This window comes from Orbicella faveolata, unplaced genomic scaffold, assembly GCF_042242905.1.
Source record: "Orbicella faveolata isolate gen_17 unplaced genomic scaffold, um_ofav_v1 contig_34, whole genome shotgun sequence".
Taxonomy (NCBI): domain Eukaryota; kingdom Metazoa; phylum Cnidaria; class Anthozoa; order Scleractinia; family Merulinidae; genus Orbicella; species Orbicella faveolata.
In genome coordinates, this window is record NW_028301563.1 from 18,719,058 (window position 1) to 18,738,261 (window position 19,204).

At 39.3% G+C, this 19,204-nt stretch overlaps 1 protein-coding gene and 1 long non-coding RNA gene across 3 annotated transcripts in view; both read left to right on the forward strand.

Annotated features, from left to right (window-relative positions):
• The window catches only part of LOC149105128 (uncharacterized), an 88,294-nt gene extending 75,896 nt beyond the window's left edge, over positions 1–12,398 (forward strand). Inside the window, exons 2-6 of one of the 2 annotated variants that reach the window (XR_016201343.1) lie at positions 4,475–5,315; positions 7,382–7,552; positions 7,942–8,065; positions 9,857–9,984; positions 10,425–12,398. This is a non-coding gene — a long non-coding RNA (uncharacterized LOC149105128). Of the gene's footprint in view, positions 1–4,474; positions 5,316–7,381; positions 7,553–7,941; positions 9,985–10,424 lie in introns of those variants that run through there. The other variant, XR_016201344.1, reaches the window with a different exon arrangement.
• A 3,249-nt stretch (positions 12,399–15,647) lies between these two features.
• The window catches only part of LOC110053185 (glutamate--cysteine ligase catalytic subunit-like), a 35,736-nt gene continuing 32,179 nt past the window's right edge, over positions 15,648–19,204 (forward strand). Inside the window, exon 1 of the mRNA XM_089271139.1 lies at positions 15,648–16,977. The gene's annotated coding sequence lies outside the window, so the exon portion shown is untranslated. The remainder of the gene's footprint in view (positions 16,978–19,204) is intronic.

The following is a 19,204-nucleotide window of genomic DNA, read 5'->3' on the forward strand; positions in this document are numbered from 1 at the left end:
GCAGACTTTGTTTCACGACAGCGTAGACTTTATTGGGTATGTTCGTCAGGTTTACAGAGGTTTTCTAAGTCTTCCAAGTGTCTTCAAGGTTTCACAAGTCCTTTTTGCCAGTAAAGTTGGTACAAGTTACAAGTGAAGTTGACATAAGTTGCACTCATATTTATGTCAGAGAAACTGATTTACTAAATCAAGTATCTTTGTTATGCATCAAAAGGTGACTTCAGCTGTTCGAGTTCCCCAAAATAAGAGATTTCATCATCATATCTTGGTATGTTTACCTTTGTAAAAATTCCTATTCCAAGAGATTTCTATGCAAAGGAATGCTTAAAAGAAAAATAAACTGACAGACAGTAACGTAAATGCCAGTTGAAATAGAGTTCGTTGAAGTTTGGTTGTTTGTCGTGATTCACAGATTAAAGTAAACCTCAATAAAGATGGCAGAAATACATGTTTGTAGAATACGTCCAGCTAAATAGTTTTTCAGAGTTTACCGTAATATTGCAGTTAACAGTAGGTCGTCCGAAGACACTTACGAATCGTTAACTAAACTTAAAATAATCCAAATACTAGAGCATTCATATGAACTGTTCCAACATGGTTCTGGTGCTGTAAATCTTTTGTCAGCCAAAACAGACGGAAGCACATAAAGAAAAGACTTACACGTAAAGAAGAGCCCGTCGCGGAATTTAAATCCACCGCCGTTTTACCTTAATATGTCCAAGGAGTTTCGGAGTCTCTCCGCCGCTGCCTAGAACAACAAGGCATTCGCACTGTCTTCAAGTCCGACACGACACTTCGGTCACACTTAAAGCGACCAAAGGACACCGTCAACCCGACTAAACGAGATGGTGTTACCTACAGGATTCCCTGTGAGTGCGGCAAAGTCTACATCGGGGAAACAGGGAGATCTATGCAGGAGAGGATCAAAGAACACGACAGGGGTATACGACTCGCCCGTACCCAGACCTCCGCCGTTTCTGAACACACCCACGAGACCGGCCACTATCCTATATGGAATGAGGTCAAGTTTATTGATCGAGATCCTCACTGGTACACACGTAGAGTCAAGGAAGCTATTCACATAAGGTAAAGTCTGCATACGAGCCAAGTGGCCCATCAGGCCGGAGCTTATCCCGGTTTCTGTAGCATGAAGCGACTAGGAGTATTTCTACTCCCCCGTGGATGGGATGCTAGTCCATCGCAGGGTTACCCCCAGCATTAAGTTCGCCGGTACCCATATATACACCTGGGTGGAGAGAGGCACTGTGAGAGTAAAGTGTCTTGCCCAAGAACACAACACAATGTCCCCGGCCAGGGCTCGAACCCGGACCGCTCGATCCGGAGAGAGAGAGCGCACTAACCATGAGGCCACCGCGCCTCCCTCACTGGTACACACGTAGAGTCAAGGAAGCTATTCACATAACACTTCACCCTAATAATATCAACAGGGATATTGGAATTGAAATTCCTGAAGCATGGATGCCCACGATCAAAAAACACAACAACAGGAGAACGGTACAACAGCGGACCACTGAGGGAACGGCTACTCGTCGGAACAATGGAACAGCCGACCTTTGTGATATAAATGATACCGTGCAATCAGTCGGCCTTATCGCCTGAAGAAGACTAGCAGTAAGCAGTCGAAACGTCGCAATCTACATCTCAAGTGACTACATCGTGAGACAAACGATAATACACTTTATTATTGCACCTACCACGATGAATAACAACCTTTTCCTCAACATAAAGAAAAGCTGTTGAAACACAGTCAGCTACGATAAACACACGAAACTGTCATAGTCTAGATAAGCGTATACTGAGTAAATATTATCCCGCAATTATCTAAAAGTAAATAAACCACAAACGAGTTTCCTTCAAAAGCTATTAGCATCTTTTTCGATATTTTCTTTACATTTAACTTTTGATTGTTGGTTCAATTAACATAGAACGGAGCTCAGAAGTTTTCTTAGAAAAGCATATTTTTTTTTGCTGGTGGTTTATTAACCTTTTGATAATTTTCACGATAAGTCTTTAAAATGATCCCTTAACGATTGTTTACACACTACCAAGGGTTAGTTAATACCATTGATATATTTAATTCCCCAAAACGAACCCACAATAATAGAAATAGGAAAATCCTCTCCTACAAGCAAACCAAATTACTGAAAAAATACCAGGGAATATGTCCCGTCATGATCAGTTCTATCGATTGCCAGGGGGAATTCCTGAACGAATGAAATACCGAGTTAATCAACTGGTGAGACAATTTCAGATAGTGCAAAGTGTAATGCATAGCTCTGACGCAGTACTCATGACACAGTTCCTATATAACCCACTCCTGGTTTGTACTGACCTTGCTAGTCAGCTAAGGATTTTGATGAGACATAATCTTAGCAGTGTGTATGTTGATGTGTGTATTTTCATTCACAGTCCGAGAATAACTTACAATTAATTACCGGTTTGTCAAGACAGCTCTCGAATTTTACTGTTTTAGATTGATTTTTGCTCATTTTAAATTAAATAATACATTTAAGTTGCGAACGTGACAATTTTACTCTTCACGAAAACTTTTGTTTTCCTCGCAAAGGTATGTAACCTAAAACTCTTGTTTTCTCGAAAACGCACGGAAGATGTGTTATTATTTTTTTCTCAAGCATCTGAGCTGGCCGGATTCCTAAATCCTCGAATTTGATTGGCTAATCATACGCACGTGACCGGTCCAGCCTGTTGCGATACGGCCGGATTGTTTTTTTTCGCTGCCTAAATTTCGCTCCTAAAAGTTAGCGGTAATTGTCATTCTTTTGCCTTTTTTCCACATCCATCGACGATTAGTCAACGCAAGTTTATCTCTGTTCACTTTAAAATTGCAAGGAAAGTCACTGTAAATTCAATTGAGTGTTTTGAAGTTGTGAGAGTTTGCTTGGTTGTTTGTAACTTGGCGCTGTAATGGCGCGTAATCCTGTGTTTCTCTCGCCGTAAAATTGAGTCAATTCCAGTCAAGTTTACCTCTCTGATCGTTGCGGTATTTAGGAAAATTTGTGTGGAATACACTTAACGAATTTCCTCGATTTCTGCTATTCAATTTACGGTAGAAAAGTCTGATTTTAAGTGATTTTAAAGCAACGACTGACAGAATGTTTTTGTAGTAAAACTTCAAACTTCGCACACAACTTCACGGCGCAAAAACAATTTTGGAGAAGTTAAATGGCGAAATAAATGCAACTAACATAAAGTAGTTCGAAAAAAATCTGTTTTTTAACACATCTATCTTTGTCTACTATTTGAGTTACTCGCTTGTTGCCGAGATTTTTTGCAAATCGTTAATAGACGGCGCGCAAGCCGATTCAATGCCAAGAGTTGCGTAAACTGTAAAACCAATTTACTGCAGGAAAAAAAAAAAATAAACATGTTATTTTCCGGCTTAGGGTCGGTCCGTATAGTGAAAAACTGAGACCTCGGTCACACTTTTTCACTATACGGACCTCTCAGCCGGCAAATAACATATATGTATTCTTTTCACAGCTGGAGATAAATGGAAGAAAGTTGAATGTCGGATGAAGAAATGGAAGAGGAACCATTTGCCTTATTTAAAACGCAAATTTTCTTTTGACCGATAAACAGGAACTAATCTAATTATCAAATTGTCAAGGAACAGCACGTTCTGTTTCCACCTTTGGCGTTAAAAAATAAAACCACTTAAATTTAAAATACACACTGATATCGATCAATACAACTGAGGAGCGTTTCAACGAGAGGTATTGAAAGTAAAGTACTTGACCAAGATTATATCCTTCATCGATGAACGATTCCCCTCAAAGACTGATAGAATTTATGCTTTCAGTAGGTGCCACGGAGTCTGCAGCAATATTTGAACAGTTTCTCGGGTTTTTTTTTGTTCAATTTGACAAGTTTTAATGCCACTTACTCGGGAGAGTTTCGGCTGCGGGTATGAACGTTTTGGTCTCTTTGATGGAGACAATTAAAGGATGAAATAATCGCACTAGTGCAGTGTGGAAACAACAGATGACATTTCTTGAACCCGTTAGGCGTAATGCCAAAAGACACGCAGTCACAGTAACATCATTGTATCGTACTAACGATGCTAGAACGCATGGATATGACTTATTAGGGTTCTACCACAAGGAAAAGCGCTCAACGTTAGTGTGTGATCTTGTATGAAATGTATCTTCCACCTGATATATGTAGTTGACACTAACGCTTATTAATCTGCGCATGCGTTTAGAGCACATATTGGTTTTGTTCTGAAGAGAAAAGTACCACAAGGAGAGCAAGGGGCTTTCTGAAACTATATAGCTTTTTGAAGTGACCGAAGAAGTAAGGTAGGTTCATGCATCACCCATTTTACGTAATGCTCACAAATACCTACCCCATCCTAACCCCCCCCCCCCCCCCTTGCTGCAAGCTTAATTAATTAATTGAAATTAGTTGATTAAACAAACATTTAAGTTTATAGCGGAGCTCCGGCGGAGCCCCATACCCATATAGGGAAGAAAAGGAAACCCATGAATTGATTTTCTCATGGTTATCATGGCTAGCGGTATTGCTCGTGGGCGCGTACGCACGACGGCGACGACGACGACGACGACGACGACGACGACGACGACGACGACGACGACGACGGAGTCGCGCAAGATGGCGGCCATACTCCAGCTAATAGGTTGACAGAGACATGCACCCTCAGTTGGTAGCGGGTGAATGCCATTTTTCTTGGCGGGATTTTTAAAGAAAAACGATAGCGGAGGTTGATTTAATATTTTTAAGACAGGGTTGCGCTGAAGCAAAAGACAGAAAGCAAGAATTAACAGGCAAAGAAGTAGCGAAGAAGATCGCGAAAAAGACTGAGCGGGCCAGCGCTGGGGAAGGAGGCGAAACAGTACTGAACAATGCCGTGAATTATAGCTAGTCAAGGGCTAGAGAAAGGAGGTGAAATAATACCGAACAATGCCGTGAACCAAAGCAACACGAGGGCTATAGAAAGGAGGCGAAAGTACCCGACAAATTGATTCAGAAGACTGCCGAACTCCCCATGGCCAAGTTCAAAATTCGCGCGAACGTGATGCTGTGCAGCCGTGCAAGAAAATTCAGAAGTCACCTGATTTGGTCAGGTGATGAACATTAGAGAAATCAAACGTACCCGAGTGTTTTAGAGAAATTGCAAAACAGTGAACGTAGCGGAAAGAAGTGGTTGATTCGTTGATCTATCGAAAATATAACTTCAGTTTAGTCTTCACAACTTTTGCTGCAAGTTTCTGTCTGGAAGATTTACACTGGCCGAACTGAATTGCCAACTTGCGGTAAGTGACTTTTGTTGTTGCGTTTGCTATGGAAATTAACAAGTTGCCTCGGCGATAGAAGCTTATTTTCAATTGGAATCCATTGAAAGTCTTCCTAACTAATTAAGTTTTCTGTCGATTTTCGTCGTCAACTTAAGCTTATAACCTCACGTCTAAAAATAAGCTTAACCAAAACCGTACTTGTAAACACGGCCGGGCGAGTTTTGAAGTTTTCTCTGAGTTAGTTAGCACTGCCGCTTCGTAGACTGCTAAAATTTGTTCTTCTGTTGTTGAAAACTGAACCAAGAAAGGTCTACAAACCATTTTAAGCCGAAGCGAACAGGATTTGCTAAATTTACTTTTGTTCCTATGTGAATATTTGCATATTGTGATTACAAAGTATGGAGATTTCCTCGTTTTGTTTGTTCAATTTATTCGGTTTGGCGAAATGCTTTTGTGGATTCCGAGGTTAAATTGGTTGAAGACTGGTAAAGCTACTGCCAATAAAATGACTGCATAGCTAAATTAAGCCGTCGGCAAAAATACAGACTCAGTAATATTCAAATTTAAGCGTGAATAATTTTTCAACTTTAACACCGCAAACTTAAACGAATTTTCTTTATCCTCTCTTTTATTCGGTCACCGTTCATTGAAAAGGGATTTGCTGTTGATACTCGAGCTCAGATGTAGTGATATGCATCTTGTGTTCATAATGTAGATTTCCTCGTTTTATTTTGTTGTCTGTCCAATTAGTTCGGTTTGGTGAAATGCTTATATAGTCCAAAATGTCGAGTAGACGATTATGCATGGCAATCCTGTCTGCAAATGAAGCTCTGCTTTGATTTTGATTGGCTATTTCATGTTATTTGTGCCATTGCTTTTGGTTGGGGGTACATGGACCGTATTTTGTTAATAAGAGGTTATTCCCCAATGCGGTATTTACACTTAATATGGAAATGTTCCAAAAAAGTGAGATAGTACTAATTAACTCGGGAAATTGAACAGTGTAATAGAAGTTCTTGCCCTGACCATTTCTCAGTAATAAGAATAACTTTTACATACATATATACACAATTTAGTTGGAGAGAGCGCTCTCCTCTCTCCACTCTCTCTCTGTTTGCTCTCTTCTTCACACTAATTTTTTATTTACTAACTTATTAAATGAATGTCACTGACTGTTTTCGTTGTTGTGCATGCATACTTTTTTGCTGGTCGAAGAAAGTTTCAGTTTCTTCCTGGCTGTACAGTTTCCTTTCTCCTGTCCTGTACCAATTTGTTTGTGATATAACTTCTTGAATTCTCTATTCTCCTTAAATTTTATCTCATCAGGTTGATAGAATGCACTCTCAGAGTGTTCCATCATTGTCTTCAGTCGCTACAATTTTCCGGAAAAAAGCAATAGTTTTCTTAATTTCCTTTTACTTTGTGTTAGGACTTTTTAGCATGCCTGTAATTGGCCCATGGGCATTACGGGAGAATAATTTTCAAGTAAAGAATTACATTCGTTTTAGTGTTGAGTATTTTAAATTGTTATGAATTAGGCATTTCTTTTTATTTTTTATATTTTTTATTTTAGTCGCACGCAATGTTTTATGGTTTTACCGAGGTATACCATGTAAATGTAAATAATGCACTGGAATTGGCCAATCAGAGTGTGCATTATATCGGCTTTAAACACAAACCACATATTATAAATGACTCATATGTAAATGATATTTTTATTACAGAGAACTGGACAGGGCAAGAACTTAATTCTCCTTCTTTTGTGAATTTATATATTAATTCCTCTCAGTGCTGTCAAAATGTCTCAGGAACCTTCATTTCTGATAATCTATTATTTTCCACCATACCTACAGCACAGAAGCTCACCAAATCCTAACTGATAACTAACATGTGTGTATCTCTAGCCTTTGCTGTGTGCTACATGTATATTCTGTTATGCTGCCTTAACTGCTAGAAACAATTTTGACAGAGCTGTTGCAACAGTTTCACTTAAATTGATTTCCAGTAACAGCACTACATGTAGCAGTGTTATTGAGTGTGAACTTTATGGAGGATTTTACATTTTTATTTTTTTATGATTACAGACGACAACAAAATATACATGTGTATACATAACCATGTGTATACATGTCCTTAAGAGCCTGTCGACAGTGACGCGCTGACCATCGCCTCTCCGAGACGAGGATGCCATATATACATAACCTGATGTTGGTGTTGGTTACAAACCGTAGTTCATAATAGTCATCCTATTACAGGTAAGGGGGAAAAGTAGAGAGAGTTTAGAACATTTCTTCCCCCAGCACACCTTCTGTCTATAGGTGCAATAATTGAGAGGTTATATATATGTACCAAGAGTAATGTAAAGTTACTGTATAAACTTAGCATTAAAATCTGACATTTGAACACCTCCTTTGCTAAAATTAGTCATGATTTAATTGTTATCACTCCCTGTGAATTCATAGAGATTCCAGAGGCAAATTATAACCTAATGTGGAAGTCCTGTCTTCAAGTGAGGGAAAATGACACAAAAGAGTTACAATGAAAGTAAAGAGAATTGTGAATGTTGATATGGTGTACATTATACGTCATGTAAAGGTATTTGGTGAGTGCCAAAGGCATAACATTTCATGTATTGCTTTTTCAGGACAAATTATATAACAGTGACGTTTTAAAAGGTGTGATCAGAAAAATAATGAGTACATTGTCCAGGCAGCATCAGTTTATGGACAGCATATGGAGACAGTAAGAGGAACTGTAAGCACTACCATGTAAGTTAGTTTTATGCTTATGACTTCTTGTTCTTGAATTTTGTGTCATTTCATCACAAGAATAGGTAACGAAAGATGCAATAGTTGTTGCAATATATTTTTGAAGGAAAACTTATAAGTCTGCCTATGCTGGATAACAGCCATGTGTAAACTGAATGTGAAGCAAGCAATATGTTAAATATGGGGCAACCCTAAAACCCAGAAACCGGAATCTGGAATCTGGAACCAAAAACCGGAATCCAGAAACTGGAAACCGGAATCCACAAATCAAAGAAAATAAGTTCTTCAAATACACGAAAATTGTTTTGCTTAGCTTTTCGACTGTAAAAAGTAAGCTGCCAAGTAAAAAGGACCTCAAACTTAACCTTTTTTGAAACAAAAATTCCCCGTCTGTTGAAATTGTGCAACCGTTATTTTTAGTGAGGGCTATGATTATGAGAATCTCAGTAAAGTGCATCTTAATTTTATTCCAAGCACCTCGAGAGTGTCTAAAATAAGCTTGCTGGTAATTGCCATTTTGTTTAATAAGTGATCTTCAATTTACCGGAAGTATAAATTTATCCTTTATGTCTAGTACATACTGAACAAGATAGAAAATGTCATAGAGAACAGGATATCCATCAGTGGCAGCCCCCTGTACATTGACGGTCACGCCCCCCAATTTCGAAGTCCGAGGGCTAACCCGTCTGGTCTAAATATGAAATTTGATTTTTCCAACAGATACGAGACCAATTCCAGATTAACACAATTTCCACACTGATACTGTGACAAATCAGCATATTCTTGGTGGCCATCATATTAAAACAATTTGTAGAAATGTTGCACACTTACTTCCGTCTGCTTCTCACTTGCTGACAGATCAGACCACATGCTGTTCAAAGATGCTAAAAGACTGCCAGAAACTCACTGCAATAGCCTATAATAGCTTGTTGTTAATGTGCTGCTCACCAGTCTTCTCAGAGCAATTTGATCTAGACAAGAAGCAGGCTCTCACCAGGGCCAGCTTGAACAAAAGATGGGTAACTTAGCCTATGAGCAGGCTCTCGTGTTTGGGCTGGGGGTGTGAGTGGCAAAGCCGCATGAAGGCTCTTGGTGACATGCCAATGCAGAAAAACACTAGACACCTATTTAGCCTGCTCAGACAATAGAGACAGATACTAGAGCCTGCTCACAGGCTATGAGTAACTCTATCCACCCAAAAAATCAGTAACCCTGACTGGATAGTGATGTACCCAATGAATAGCTTTATGCAGCTTTTGAACAACGGGGCCAGATATATAGCTAAGGGTTGTTCAGAACTAGTCAATAATTTTTTAGCAATTACAGTCTGTGGCTGAAGTAAAGCCAAGAAAATAAATAACAACAAAATGATTTTTGCTCTTATTTATTTATTAGACATTGCTGAAGTGAATTATTTCTATCATCATTCATAATATCTGGATTCCAGATTCTGGTTTTTGGTTCCGGATTCTGGATTCCAGATTCTGGATTCCGGATTTCGGTTTCCAAATTCAGTGTTTTAGGGTTGCCCCAGATGATGTATGTGCATATGTTAATCTTGAATAATCTGAAATTTCAGAGAGTTTAAAAATATCATATCATATCTGTGATGGTTCTGAGGTGGAGGGCTGTTACATGTACATGTAAATGTCTCATGCACGATTTTTCACTCATTATGATTCAGGTGCAAATAGTTTCTGTATCTGTTGATGTGCAACAATCTACACCAATATTTCAACCTAATAATGTACAGTGTATATTAATTAACCAAATTATGCTGTTTGTTTTTAGTTGGCCAGTGGTACTATATAGTAATGTGATGTTGAAGTGCACAAATTTACAAACATGCCCAGTGTCAACTTGTCAAATACATGTATATGAACTGGCCAGACAGTGTAGATTACAAAATTCTCTGAAAGGTAGGATGTTTCTTAAACATTATTTTGTAATTAATGATTTCTCAGACATTGTTTTCTTCAAGAAAAGATTCATACCCCACATGGAGGTCTTTTCTCTATTAGAGCTCTTGATTCCTGATACTTTAATTTGGAATTTCTAGAGACTGGCTGTGAATGGGTGTTGGGTGTGAATATCTTCTGGAACTGCACATTCATTCATTGAGTAAGCAAGAACATCAGTATTTATCCTGACAAACTCTGATTTTCTTCTGGAAGCTGAACTGATATACAGTTGTACAGTTATAGGTACAACCAAACAGCCTGGATGACCCTGTGATTGGGACTGTGCACATTGTTGTAACCCTCAATGTTCCAGTTGCTTGTTTGAAGCAAATTGCATTTGCTCTCGAAAGCAAGTGGTGAAGTTCATAACAGTTATGTAAGTTTGCTTTGTATCTCAGGACAGAGCCTGCCACAGTGAAAGTTGGAGTACCAACCCCTAGCATTTGATTCACTACTAACACTCAGTAAACAGCTAACAATGAAGTACACTGTATATCAAAGAAAGGAATTACATGCCTGTTCCTGTCAGTCAATATATGAACAGGTTATAGATGGGGAGCCTGTATTAAAACATCAAAGATTTTCAAAGCAACCATGGCCTGGTGAGATATTTCTGAGGTAATATAAATTTAAGGTCCTTATGATTGCTTATAGGCATTGATTTTTATTGTAAACAATATCTTACTGAGTGTATTTTTCTTGTGTGCTAATTGTTGGAGAACACAGAGGTCACTGTTATGACAGAGATATTAATTTGTGAAAAGTTCTATAAACAAATGCATCTGGGAACAAATGAATTTATCATGGATGCAGCTTCTGAGAGATCCCCAATATTAATGGAACAGACACTGCTCATACAGTACATGTAAAAGAGTTTAGTAATTCATTACTTATGATTGTAATGCTTTGTTTGGTTTCTCTGTATTTACAGACAACTTGATGGGATTATAAATTCTGCACCAAGTTCATTGAATAAACTGACTTGGAGGTTCAGTTCTGCAACCCATCCTGTTTGTAGTAATATCATAGCTGCAACATTGTGACAGATACACTGCATTACATTATTAAGAAACACATATTAACTAATTATTTTTAAGTGCCTGTTAATTTAATCAGTTTTTCTTAGAGATAATTTACTCATGGTTTATTTGAATAATTGGCTTTTTGGCTTTAAAATGATATTTATTGAGCTTTTAAATCAATTTTGTGATAATCTGCATTGGACATGGCATAAATTGATATTTTGCCAACACGAAATGGAGAACTGGGTCTTAAGCAAAGTTGCAGGATTAGCATTTTTGTAGAAAGAAAGGGTTGAGAAATTTGTGACATTCTACAGACAGCCTTGCCATTTGCAATGTCCAATAAGGTTAATTTGTTCCATTCTGTTGTAGAAATAGTGTTCTCTAATTTATAAATTATTTCAATCTGTTGTTTAAACAATTGCCTTATAACCCCATGTCTGGCTTTGGTGCATGTAGGATATTGATGTATTTTTTATCCATTTTGCTGTAAATTATCTTAATTGATGTGTCAATCAAAACATATCTTGGATATGCTGGGCTCTTCTGACAAATGTACCTATGCCTCATAACCTTTGAGTGCATTTGGTTGTGTAGTGCAGACAAAATACATGTACATAATATAACTTCCTCTTAGCTCACTGATAATTCTTGGTGTAATTTAATCATAGCAAAATTAATCAATGGAACCCAATCGCAGCTCTTGTAGTCCACAATGCCAGTCGAGAAAAAGAACAAATCACATTGAAATTGAATAATAAAATTATTATTAGAAGCCTATGCAAGTATTCATGATCAGCAAAAAAAAAAAAAAAAAAAAAAAAAAAAAAATCGTAATTACCATTCATGCGAGGGTGATTTTGCTTATTGCAAACCCTTCCAGCAGGAGGAGACTCCATACAATAGTGAAGATGGCTAAATGTATCTTTAGGGACAAGTTAGAAAACAAAACTTTCCAACTTTTCACATATGTATACTGTTTTGGTATTTTTGTGAGATTTCGTTTGGTAGAGATTCAGGGACTGAGTATATTGTAACCACTGCATTTCAATCAGTCCCCACAACAAAAAAAATGTGTTAACTTCTTTTGTGTGGGAGTCCCCATGTTAACTAAGGAAAAATATAATGATTAATAACAATGCCTTGTCTTTCTGAATAAGGTAGGAAAGAACAAGAAATGCCACCAAAAAGCACAGAGGACAGTTCTGTTATGTGATCAAGATTTTTGGTAGCTTCCCAGAAATCCTTGAAATCGTGGCTCTATATTTCATAATCACACCATCTTACACCTCGATCTGCTGATGTAATACTAGTTCCGGCTGAAACTATTAAATCATTCGCAATTTACCCCATACATGTTGGATTATTTTCATTAGTAACAACATTCCGAAAAATAACTGAGGAGCTCCGCTTTTAGGCTGGCCTAAATCTATATATTACCTTATTTCCATAGTGCCATATTGCCATATTGCCATAGTACTTTAGCGACATCAACCCCCAAACCATCCCAACAGTGCACTCTGCACTAAAAATGGATAAATGTCGCATGAGTATGTATCAAATAAAAACAATGCCAATTGAACAAATATCAAATAGATTCCAAACATATCCTAAAATTCGTGCCAACACTTGTAGTAACAGTCAACGCAGAACCCACCAAATCGCCCAAACTCGCCATTTTGAGCCGCAGAAACGACAATATACACAACAACCGAGATAGGTTTACGTCTGTTTTGAGCTTTAACACAGACATTACTCGATATCAGTTTACGATATTAAGACTATTTAATATTCCCATACATTTCTTTATATTTCGAGCATACAAACACACGCGGCTCTTATGGGCCCCCTGCATGTGTGCTAACTTGACAGAGATGCTAAGCCCAGCCCTTACGGGTAATTGACGGCGGCTATAGCAGCGCGCCTGGGTTGTTTTTCGCCAGTGTGTAGTCAGTTTTATAGTTTCGTGGATCCTACCTTGCCTCTGACCCGACTTGTATCCCATTGTTTGTTTCATATCTTTCTTTTCGTAAGCTAGCTCCTTCCACAATTACGTCCTATCTGTCAGCTATTTCGTATGTGCACAAAGTAAAGGGTTTGCAGGATCCTACAAAATCATTCTTGATTCAAAAGCTGCTGAGAGCTTTAGGCCGCAAACAGTCTTCAGAGATCCGCCTGCTTGTGACCAGGCCAATTTTGCATGGGGTGCTCTGCTCTTTTAGTTTCATGAACTCTTCCGCACATCAACGTTCCCTCGTTTCAGCGTTGTTCCTTGTTGCATTTTATGGTCTTTCGCATAGGTGAACTGGCAACCTAGGGCTCAAAATTTTCGCCTTCAGTCGTTTAGTACAGTAATTCCACTTTTTTTGACCCGTTGATGGTCAACTACGTGCTCAGGTAACGATTTCAAAATATAAACATAATTCTAGTCACGGGCCTTTTGATATTTTCCTTGCGAGAGATATCTCGTCCCCCTTTTGCCCGGTGTCCGCTCTTCTATGCTACATGCAGGCTTCGAGGAACTCGTCCTGAGTAGCCTGCGAGCAGGCTCACGTTTGAGTCAAGCGCGCGAGAGCAGTGAAGAGCAAAGCGATCCGGCGGGAAGGAGTCTGGTGAAGAGATGCCTCACTTTCAAGTCTCGCGGATTCGCCGCTCGATTTCGCGCTCTCGGCTACGCCGCGCGCGCTTGTGCTCCAAGGTGAGCCTGCTCGGAGGTTATGCCCTGAGCCAGTTTTCCGATTACTGTGCATCAATGTAATATCGCATTTCAGGAGTGCTTAGCGGTCTTAATCTCAGTCGGTACAAAAGCCATAGTTTCCCAACCTCGTTCCCAGGGTCTTTTTCACGGCTTGGAAGAAGACCCTGGGAACGAGGTTGCATAGTTTCCGTATCAGTGGCGCGTGCCACGCTGCAGATAAAGGTTATTCTGAAGCACAAATCCGAACTCTTGGTCGCTGGAAATCTGACACATTTAAAGTTTACTTGAGGTCCGAAGTTCATTATGCTAACTGACAATTTTTAGTACTATTCGATTTGGCATACTTGTCAGTGGGCCTTCAAGTAGGTCAGACAACTAGGCTGCTACTTGGCGGCCCAGTATTTTTGTTTTGAATTAGAACTGTATTATTTCTCGGTGCCGCTTGAGGACCCTTGAGTGGGTCAGTGAATGGGCTGCTACTTGGTGGATGACTAAGGCTCTCTGGTTTGTTAGGTGTTTATGTTGAGGTGCTAGCAATTTAGTTCAGACATGGGCTGCTCTAGATCTGTTGCTGCTACCTCATCTTACTCCCAGTGCAGACAAGGGCTGCCGTTTCATTGCATTCATCACGAGCCGGCCAGAGCTAACCGGAGGCTCAAAAATTCGCCAGGTCCGGTTGCTATTGGGTGACGTCATTTATTTGTTAGGTTGCTGTCATCGCAAGACTTTTGCGGTTCTATTGTGGTTAGCGATAATTGCTTTCAGTGAGAGTAATTGTCTACAAAAGTAACCTGGTTATTTTCAGATATGATCTGGCCACATAATTGATATTTTATAATAAATTTTCATAACGCGGGAATATTGCGCGGTCATATATAAAAAAGACTTCGACTTCGAATGAACCACATATTACAAATCCGCTCTGTTTTGCCCACGCAAATGTGCTCGCAGTATTTTTACGTTACCGAGTGCTACAGGATATTTTACAAAAACCACATAATTTTTCAGTAATGCGGGACACTATAGGAAACAAAAACAACAACAAAATCGTCCTTTTTCCGTCGTGCGTGACATTATACGAACATGGTACATATCTTTTTCTGATTCACCCAGGCTGAAGTCCATGCAATACAGTTGCTGAGTGCTTCGGGATATGTAACAAAATCGTGATAGTGATTTTCTGTCGTGCTGTTTCCAGAATCGCTTGGAATTTCTCGTAAACAATTAGATTATGTACGCGAGATTTCTATCGCTCTTGAGAGCTTTGTCATAATTTTTGAGATAATTTCCTGACTGCCCATAACATTAACTGATTTTCAAAGTGTCGGTGCACATGATCTTCGAACAGGCGGTGTTGGACACGGTTCACGTGACAGTATTCGACCAATCATATGTCGTTTCAGCCGGAGCAATGGCGGACACGTTTTTCGTTGCGAATGGAGAATGTTCTGAGAACCAAGGAATGGACACTTAGAGCAAATACAAGCTACACCCAACACCTAAGCACTAGGTGAAGAGAAATCTCAAACTCTCATCAGTTTGAACATTGATATTGCCAGTGGCAATGTCTGAGTCAAAGTCATTTGTAGACCTTTTACTTTAAACACATTTCAAAGAAGTTGAGCAAGACCAAAATCGTGTTTATCACATTGACTACAAATTTAAATAGATCCACACAGTACATATTTCATCTTGGATTTGTAAGTTGAAAAAGAATTTGCTGGAAGTGTGACCTGGTACAGGGAACCAATACAATTATTTTTTACCACTTACATTGAAGCAAAACATACCCTACTTCTCCCATTAAGCTTCTGCCTTCTTAATTCCATCTATTGCAAATTATTTTTGTTATTTTGAAAGAGCCATAGCTCATTAGCAAGCTGTTTATGATTTCTTATCGTCGAACAAAAACATAATACCTGTCAACAACCATGTTGTTGGCCAGCGATACACTCATATACTTCTTACACAAGTCGAGATATCTAAGAACGAAAGTGCCGAAGGTAGGTTCAATTCCGGCAAGTTAAGATCGAATTCGAAGAGGTCAGAAACGGAAATAATTCATCTTTCAACGGTAGACATTCGACGAACCGCGAAGCTTCGATTCCTCGATTCCTAAAACCATCTGTTCAGCACTGAAAATGGTGGCTTTGTAAATCGAGCAGAAGCCGTCTACAACTATTGCTTGCCCTGCGGAACATTTGATATGGATGTCATTCCAGATTTCTTTCAGCATCGGAAGAGAGCGAACCTCCTATGAGTCATATTTCCACATCACCATCAGCGCGTGGAGATGTTTGCCGTTCAGCGATCAGATGAAACTGAGCTCCAGGAAAAAGTTCTCCCGGCATGCCTTGCGAGTCGTGTCCAACACCGCTGATCTTCGAATTCGACTACTAGAAAATTCAGATTATTTTTGGAATCGCTGAGCAACAAACATATATACAGAGAATGCCCTAAACAGGTTTGAATCAGGCTTTCCGTGGAAAATCTGAGAACATTTCTGACTCTCGGGCATTTCTGGGCTGCTGGGCATAGTCACTTCGCTTACTGAATAACAGTGATAACTGAGATTAGCGAAAACGTTTCATCTATACGTGCTCCGTAGCTTTACAAGAGTAAGAAGTGTATCAAAGCGTCTAAGTTTTAAACTGGCGGTTGCGCCCCAATCTAGAAAACACATTGCTTCAACGTTATTTATTTTAATCCAAAGTCTTCACGTCAGTCGCGAGATTTCCCGAATCGTCGACTATTAAAATGTTTTGTATCTTTCTGACACGATGGAATTGTGTTACAGTAAATATAATTTCACACTTTAGGATTATGACATTCGTGAAAAGCTTGACGCGTTTTGTGGAACATAAACGATCACCGACAGGGATATGATTACACTGGAATGTTGTAAGTAAAAACTAGATATCCCATGGAGATATATCTCCACGGGATCCCAGGTCTGTTTTTTGGTTGCTAAGAACGTCTGGCTCGTTATGAACTTGAATATTTCTTTTGTTTACCTGCATAGATCACAGTAATCACGCTTCTCATTGCGGCTTTCCTTATACCGCGAGCTTTGCTTTTCTTGTGAGGCTTCAGCCACAGTAGTGTGGGCTGTGGCGGATTAACCAGAATGCACTGCGCCAATTTTTACCAGAGTTCTTTGCGCCCCGAACAACACAAGGCTGTCACACCGTCGAGCTGTCGTCCTTTTTCGCGTGGATTCCAATGAGAAAGGTTAGTGGTTATGTTTTGCTCTGATTTACCTGTAAAACGATATGAAGGAGATCGTGCTTGACTTTCACAACTCTTGTTTTTGTTCTTAATGCAGTATGTGAAAGTTTGTAAATCTGGACGATTTATTGAGACATCTTAATTTCAAACTTAACATATCATTATGATTTCTTAGCAGTTTCACCTCCTTGGTCGAATTCTTAAATGAAGAGAAATCGTCGTTATTAAAGCTTGTAGAATAATTAAAACAAACGAAAACACGCTAATTTCATAAGTGCTGCGATCTATTCCTATTCATCCAAACCTAAATTTAAGCTATAAAGCTTTAGCATTTTCACACATCGCGATGGACGCGTCCTCGACACAGTCTAGAGACATTTAATGGGTATCAGTACAGAATTTATAAGTTAGATTTCTGTTCCTACAATTTCCACATCTTTCGATTTTCGCGATCTGGTAAATGGGAGGTTGATGTGTATCGTTTTATTACGGTCCAAACATAGTTCAGATCACTATGTGCTTTTTTGTCTCGATCCCTTGTCACACCTCGCCATCGAGGCGTCATAATGCATAAAGTTGATGCACACAAGGACAGATTTTAAGGTCATTCCCCAGTATTGCATTGCGCATCCTTACTGCGCATAATTTATGGCGTCATTAGCGCGCGTTCGTGCACGCGCACATTGAAAACATGGCGGATTTGCCTTGATATTGAGTTCTGTCAGTTGAAAAATGGCTATGACTCACTAACGAGCTCAGGCACCCCAAATTTCTTCCAGTCATTTTAATCAACTAACCATTAGCCTTGCGTGAGAGAAGACCGATCTGATTTCTATGTTTGAAAATTGAATAACTAAGAAAAATAGCAGCTGCACTGTAGTCTTTTCTGTTTTACAGTTTGATAGCCGTGGCAAGCAATTTGGTTCCAATATTTTAACAAGGATTCAGCTGTCTGTCAAAGTCACACTTTAAAAGTTTATTTGTGTCCGATACAAGTATTGACTGTAGTTTGAGGCTTGTTTTCACGAGTCTGGTCTCTCAAAGAGATTTCAATAACTTGGAATGCGTTCATGTAATAAGCATTAAATCACGCTAAAATGGGACATTTTCAATGCCTCACTGCTCCTAAACAAGCCTGGGCACCTCCCTTTTTTATTTTATAATTTAAGTTGTCATATAATAAATATCCATTGGACAAAGTTTGAACAAAAATCTATGTGCAGTTTCATTTCAGGGGAATTACCTTAAGTTACATTTTCGTTGTTTCTTGCAGACAATTTGCACAAGTAGATGAATCACTGCGTAAAATATGAACACAGTGTATAAACAGAGTGTGTCGCAGCATTACTATCTTTTAGATACCCTAGTTTGGTAGAAGTACAGAGCATGGTCTCACACAATTCCGTCGAATTTCACGGGTATCACAGTCTCTTTTTATTACCTGTTATGTGTCTTGCGGTGTCCATTTTCTTAAACTCGTGGATACGCGAAGCGTAGAAACGTGTTTGTTGCGGGGACTCCGATATGCAAATGTGTCACTCACTCACTCACTCATTCACTCACTCACTCACTCACTCACTCACTCACTCACTCACTCACTCACTCACTCACTCAGGCGTAGACACTGCTCGTTATTAGTCGGCCCGAACGAGAACGCCAGAGTCCGACGCCATGTTGGAATAGTAACCGCGCCCGTCGCCATATTGGAATAGTAACCGAACTCGACGCCATATTGCATTTTCCACTTTTTGCAAACGAACTTGATAGGTTACAGAAAACGCAACTGTTTTGAGCTTTAATTCGGTAAATATCTCCTTTAGCGACTAGGTATCTTATATTAATTATTGGACGGCCGCGTAGTAAAAAGTTTGTGACTTCCTGTTTCCCCTTGGTGTGAAATCGACATCTCGTCATGTCTGGCATTCGATGCGATAAAACATACTCGGATTAAATAAAGTTACTTGGCGTTGAGATTGAACTGTTTTACCGTTATATTACAGGTGCAAACAAAAACTTTGCTTATTAGTACAAAGAACTCATAATATAAGGACTTAAATGCCTGTACCCGCTTGCCCTCACACCAACACGCAGAAGTCCATTGTTTACTTTTCGTGATGTTTTTAGGTAAAATCGGGGTTTTTCAGCCGGGCCTCAAAAAGCACAGGAAGAATAACCCAAGCTGATTTTAATACATGTTTTACAGCAACATAAAGTGTTCCAAAGCCGAAGT